The sequence below is a fragment of the Zea mays genome, chromosome 2, assembly GCF_902167145.1.
Source record: "Zea mays cultivar B73 chromosome 2, Zm-B73-REFERENCE-NAM-5.0, whole genome shotgun sequence".
Classification (NCBI taxonomy): domain Eukaryota; kingdom Viridiplantae; phylum Streptophyta; class Magnoliopsida; order Poales; family Poaceae; genus Zea; species Zea mays.
Window position 1 is genome coordinate 33561663 of NC_050097.1, and position 6405 is coordinate 33568067.

Below are 6405 nucleotides of genomic sequence, written 5' to 3' on the forward strand. Positions count from 1 at the left end.
AGACTCCCGACCATCGAGGGGAGCTCCTTCATCCATCGCTTGCCGAACTTGTTGAGGTCGTTGTAGATCCGCAGCTTGAGTCCTTGCAGGATCATGCCGTTGGCACGCTCTACTTGCCCATTCGTCATGGGGTGAGCCACGGCGGCCCAGTCCACCCGGATGTGATGATCCTTGCAGAAGTCTAGGAACTCTCTGCCGGTGAACTGGGTGTCGTTGTCGGAGATGATGGAGTTCGGGACTCCAAAGCGATGGATGATGTTGGTGAAGAACGCCACCGCTTGTTCGGACCTGATGCTGTTCAGGGGTTGGACCTCGATCCACTTGGAGAATTTGTCGATGGCGACCAGAAGGTGCGTGTAGCCCCCGGGTGCCTTCTGCAAGGGGCCGACAAGGTCCAGACCCCACACAGCAAACGGCCAGGTGATGGGTATGGTCTGCAGGGCCTGAGCAGGCAGGTGGGTCTGCCTTGCGTAGAATTGACACACCTGGCAGGTGCGGACAATTCTAGTGGCGTCGGCCACCGCGGTCGGCCAGTAGAAACCTTGTCGGAAGGCGTTTCCAACAAGGGCTCGGGGCGCCGCGTGATGCCCGCAAGCCCCCGAGTGTATTTCTTGTAAGAGCTCCTGGCCTTCGGCGATGGATATGCATCGCTGGAGGATGCCTGAGGGGCTGCGGTGGTAGAGCTCCTTCCCGTCCCCCAGCAAGACGAACGACTTGGCGCGTCGCGCCAACCGCTGAGCTTCGGCTCGGTCGAGGGGTAGCTCTCCTCGGTGGAGATATTGCAGGTACGGGGTCTGCCAGTTTCGATTAGGCGTGACCCCGCTCCGCTCCTCCTCGACGCGTAGTGCCTCACCTTCGGGGGACGAGGGTGCCTCGGGCTGGACCGAGGGTGCCTCGGGCTGGGCCGAGGCCTTCTCGGGCTCGGGCGTGTCGTCGGTCTTGACGGAGGGTTGATGCAGGTCTCGGGAGAAGACGTCCGGGGGAACCGTTGTTCGCCCCGAGGCTATCTTAGCCAGCTCGTCCGCAGTCTCGTTGTAGCATCGGGCAATGTGGTTGAGCTCGAGCCCGCAGAACTTGTCCTCCAGGCGCCGAACCTCATCGCAGTAGGCTTCCATCTTCGGGTCGCGGCAGTGGGAGTTCTTCATGACTTGGTCAATGACGAGCTGCGAGTCACCGCGAGCGTCGAGGCGTCGGACCCCTAGCTCGATGGCGATGCGCAACCCGTTGACCAGAGCCTCGTACTCGGCCACATTGTTGGACGCTGGGAAGTGGAGGCGTAGCACGTAGCGTAGGTGCTTCCCAAGGGGCAAGATGAAGAGCAGGCCCGCGCCTGCCCCTGTCTTCATCAGCGACCCGTCGAAAAACATGGTCCAGAGTTCCAGTTGGATCAGAGCTGTCGAGAGCTGGGTATCGACCCATTCAGCCACAAAGTCCACCAAGACTTCGGACTTGATGGCCTTACGAGGGGCGAACGAGATTGTCTTGCCCATGATTTCCACCGCCCACTTTGCAATCCTACCTGAGGCCTCTCGGCACTGGATGATCTCCCCCAGGGGGAAAGATGACACCACAGTCACCGGATGAGACTCGAAGTAGTGTCGCAACTTCCGCCGTGTCAGGCTCACCGCGTACAGCAGCTTCTGAATTTGTGGGTAGCGGATCTTGGTCTCGGACAGTACCTCACTGACGAAGTAGACTGGCCTCTGGACGGGCAATGAATGTCCCTCTTCTCGTCTCTCAACCACTATCGCGGCGCTGACCACCTGAGTGGTAGCGGCGACGTAGATCAAGAGGGCTTCTCCGGCCACGGGGGGCACCAAGATGGACGCGTTCGTGAGGAGCGCCCTCAGGTTCCCGAGGGCTTCCTCGGCCTCAGGGGTCCAAGTGAAGCACTCGGCCTTCCTTAAGAGGCGGTACAGAGGCAGGCCTCTTTAGCCGAGGCGTGAGATGAAACGGCTCAGAGCCGCAAGGCATCCCGTGACCCTCTGTACGCCTTTCAAGTCCTTGATGGGCCCCATGTTGGTGATGGCCGCGATTTTCTCCGGGTTGGCCTCGATGCCCCGCTCGGAGACGATGAACCCCAAGAGCATGCCTCGGGGGACCCCGAAGACGCACTTCTCAGGATTGAGTTTTACGCCTTTCGCCTTGAGACATCGGAATGTCACTTCAAGGTCAGAAAGGAGGTCAGAGGCTTTCCTCGTCTTGACTACGATGTCATCGACGTAAGCCTCGACCGTTCGACCAATGTGTTCGCCGAACACGTGGTTCATGCACCTTTGGTATGTCGCACCCGCATTCCTCAAACCAAATGGCATGGTAACATAGCAGTACATGCCGAAAGGTGTGATGAAAGAAGTCGCGAGCTGGTTAGACTCTTTCATCCTGATTTGGTGATACCCTGAGTAGGCATCGAGGAAAGACAGGGTTTCGCACCCAGCAGTGGAATCCACGATTTGATCGATGCGAGGCAGAGGGTAGGGAACTTTCGGACATGCTTTGTTTAGACCAGTGTAGTCTACACACATCCGCCATTTCCCTCCTTTCTTTCTCACAAGCACAGGGTTGGCAAGCCACTCGGGATGGAATACCTCTTTGATGAACCCTGCCGCCATTAGCTTGTGGATCTCCTCGCCTATGGCTCTGCGCTTTTCTTCGTCGAATCGGCGTAGAGGCTGCTTCGCGGGTCAGGCTCCAGCTCGGATATCTAGCGAGTGCTCGGCGACATCCCTCGGTATGCCGGACATGTCCGAGGGACTCCACGCGAAAACATCGGCGTTTGCGTGGAGAAAGTCGACGAGCATTGCTTCCTATTTGGGGTCGAGCTCGGAGCCGATCCGGATCAGCCTGGAGGCGTCGTTGCTGGTGTCGAGAGGGACGGACTTAACCGTCTCCGCTGGCTCGAAGTTGCCGGCGTGGCGCTTCACGTCTGGCGCCTCCTTGGAGAGGCTCTCCAGGTCGGCGATGAGGGCCTCGGATTCGGCAAGGGCCTCGGCGTACTCCACGCACTCCACGTCGCATTCGTACGCGTGTCGGTACGTGGGGCCGACGGTGATGACCCCGTTGGGGCCCGACATCTTGAGCTTGAGGTAGGTGTAGTTGGGGACGGCCATGAACTTGGCGTAGCATGGCCTCCCCAGCACTGCGTGGTAGGTTCCTCGAAACCCGACCACCTCGAACGTGAGGGTCTCCCTTCGGAAGTTGGAGGGTGTCCCAAAGCAGACGGGTAGATCGAGTTGTTCGAGGGGCTGGACGCGCTTCCCGGGGATGATCCCGTGAAAAGGCGCAGCGCCTGCCCGGACCGAGGACAGATCGATCTGCAGGAGCCCGAGGGTCTCAGCGTAGATGATGTTGAGGCTGCTGCCTCCGTCCATGAGGACCTTGGTGAGCCTGACGTTGCCGATGACGGGGTCGACAACGAGCGGGTATTTCCCCGGGATCGACACGCGGTCGGGGTGGTCGCCCTGGTCGAAGGTGATGGGCTTGTCGGACCAGTCTAGGTAGACTGGCGCTGCCACCTTTACCGAGCAGACCTCCCGACGCTCTTGCTTGCGGTGCCGAGCCGAGGCGTTCACCACTTGCCCACCATAGATCATGAAGCAGTCGTGGACCTCGGGGAACTCCCCTGCTTTGTGATCTTCCTTCTTATCGTCGTCGCGGGCCCTGCCACCCTCCGCAGGTGGCCCGGCCTTGTGAAAGTGGCGCTGAAGCATGGCGCACTCCTCAAGGGTGTGCTTGACGGGCCCCTGATGATAGGGGCACGACTCCTTGAGCATCTTGTCGAAGAGATTGGCGCCCCCGGGAGGTTTCTGAGGGTTCTTGTACTCGGCGGCGGCGACAAGGTCCGCGTCGGTGGCGTCGCGTTTCGCTTGCGACTTCTTCTTGCCTTTCTTCTTGATGTCGCGCTGAGTGGACGCCTCGGGGACATCCTCCGGCTGGCGGCCCTGGGGCTGCTTATCCTTCCGGAAGATGGCCTCAACCGCCTCCTGGCTAGAGGCGAACTTGGTGGCGATGTCCATCAGCTCACTCGCCCTGGTGGGGGTCTTGCGACCCAGCTTGCTCACCAGGTCGCGGCAGGTGGTGCCGGCGAGGAACGCGCCGATGACATCCGAGTCGGTGACGTTGGGCAGCTCGGTGCGCTTCTTCGAGAATCGCCGGATGTAGTCCCGGAGAGGCTCCCCCGGCTGCTGGCGGCAGCTTCGGAGATCCCAGGAGTTCCCAGGGCGCACGTACGTGCCCTGGAAGTTGCCGGCGAAGGCTTGGACCAGGTCGTCCCAGTTGGAGATCTGCCCCGGAGGCAGGTGCTCCAGCCAGGCTCGAGCGGTGTCGGAGAGGAACAGGGGGAGGTTGCGGATGATGAGATTGTCATCGTCCGTTCCACCCAGGTGGCAGGCCAGCCGGTAGTCCGCGAGCCATAGTTCTGGCCTCGTCTCCCCCGAGTACTTTGTGATAGTAGTCGGGGTTCGGAACCGGGTCGGGAACGACACCCGTCGTATGGCCCGGCTGAAAGCCTACGGACCGGGTGGTTCGGGCGAGGGACTCCGATCCTCCCTGCTGTCGTAGCGTCCCCCACGCCTGGGGTGGTAGCCTCGGCGCACCCTCACGTCGAGGTGGGTTCGACGGTTGCGGTGAGGGTGTTCGTTGCCGAGGCGACCCGGGGCCGCAGGCGCTGTGTTGCGCGTGCGCCCGGTGTGGACCGAGGCTTCACGCATGAATCGGGAAGTCGCGGCACGATGTTCCGAGGGGTACCCCTGCCTTCGGGAGGCAGAGCTTTCGGCCCGTCGGACCGCGGCATCCTCTAGGAGATTCTTGAGCTCTCCCTGGACACGCCGCCCCTTGGTGGTTGATGACTCCGGCATCGCGCGGAGAAGTATTGCCGCTGCAGCCAGGTTCTGGCCGACCCCACTGGAGGCCGGTGGCGGCCTTGCCCTGACATCGTCGGCGATGCGGTGCTGGATGCCCTGGGGTAGATGACGCGCTTCTCCGGCCGGAGGTTAGCCTGCCCATTCCTGCCCGATGTCCTGGCGGAACGGCTCAAGCGTTCCTGCTCCCTCGTCGAGCCTAGCCTGCATCTCGCGGATTTGCTCGAGCTGTGCGTCCTGACCCCCCGCAGGGACTGGGACCACAGCTAGCTCCCGAAGGATGTCAACGTGAGGCACAGGCCTAGGGGGATCACCGTTTTCCGGTATACCAAGATGGTTGCCTTCGTCGGGACCCCCTAGATCGACGTGGAAACATTCACGACTTGGGCCGCAGTCCTCGTCGCCGAGGCTGCGGCTACCGTCAGAACAGTCGGAAAGGCAGTAGTCGCATGCGGTCATGAAGTCCTGCATGGCACTGGGGTTACCAAGTCCGGAGAAATCCCAACAGAAGTCGGGCTCGTCATCTTCCTCGGAACCCGAGGGCCCGTAGGTCGAGTCGGCTATCAGCCGGTCCTAGGGTGACCGCATACCGTACCCCGGAGGGTTTGGACTCGCCTCTACGAAAGCGTCCACCAAAGCGAAGTCGCTTGGTGGGTCGAGGCTGAATCCAAAAGGCACGAGATGGGAATCGGTCGGTACCTCTTGGTCGACGGGCGGTGACGAAGTCACGTCAGGGGTAGACCGCACTGTCGTCTCAGGTACGAGGGTGACACCCAGCAAGTCCTTTGCGAGCGTGCTGGCGTCGTCCGTCCGCTTGGAGTTGGCGTGTTGTGGGGAGACGACGCTCGTCTTCATCTCAGACGCGAAGTCGATGCCCGTCGTGTCCCTCGTTGGGGCGCCGGCGCCGTCGACTCGCTCGACAGCCGACGAGGTGTCGCCTCCTGCTTGGCCTTGGTTGCCCCGCCTCCTCCTCCGTCGGCGGGGGAGGCGACGGGACAAACCCGAAAGTCGTTCTTCCACCACGTGGGGAAGACGTCGTCGATTCCGCTGCCGGCGGGCGGGTTGTCAACCGCCATTGTCGCTGTCGCGCGGCGGAGGAAGGAGTATCATGTCGTAGCTGCCGTTGAGGGACATGAACTCGAGACTCCCGAAACGGAGCACCATCCCGGGCTGGAAAGGTTGCTGGAGACTACCCATCTGGAGCTTGATGGGAAGCTGTTCGTCAACACGCAGCAGGCCCCTACCTGGCGCGCCACCTATCGGCGTTTCGACCCCGGGGGGTCCCTGGACCGACGAGTAAATTGTCGCCGCGTGCCCCAGCCCAGATGGGTCGGCGCGAGACGGAGCGCGAAGGGGGGAAGAAGCCGGAGGGAGACAGGCGTAAAAGGGGAAACCCGCGACCTTCGTGTTTGTCCCGCGCCCAGGTCGGGTGCGCTTGCAGTAGGGGGTTACAAGCGTCCGCGAGGGAGGGAGTGAGAGGCCTATGCGCGCGCCGTCCCGTCCTTCCCCGCGCGGCCAACCCTCTGTAAGAGGGCCCTGGACCTTC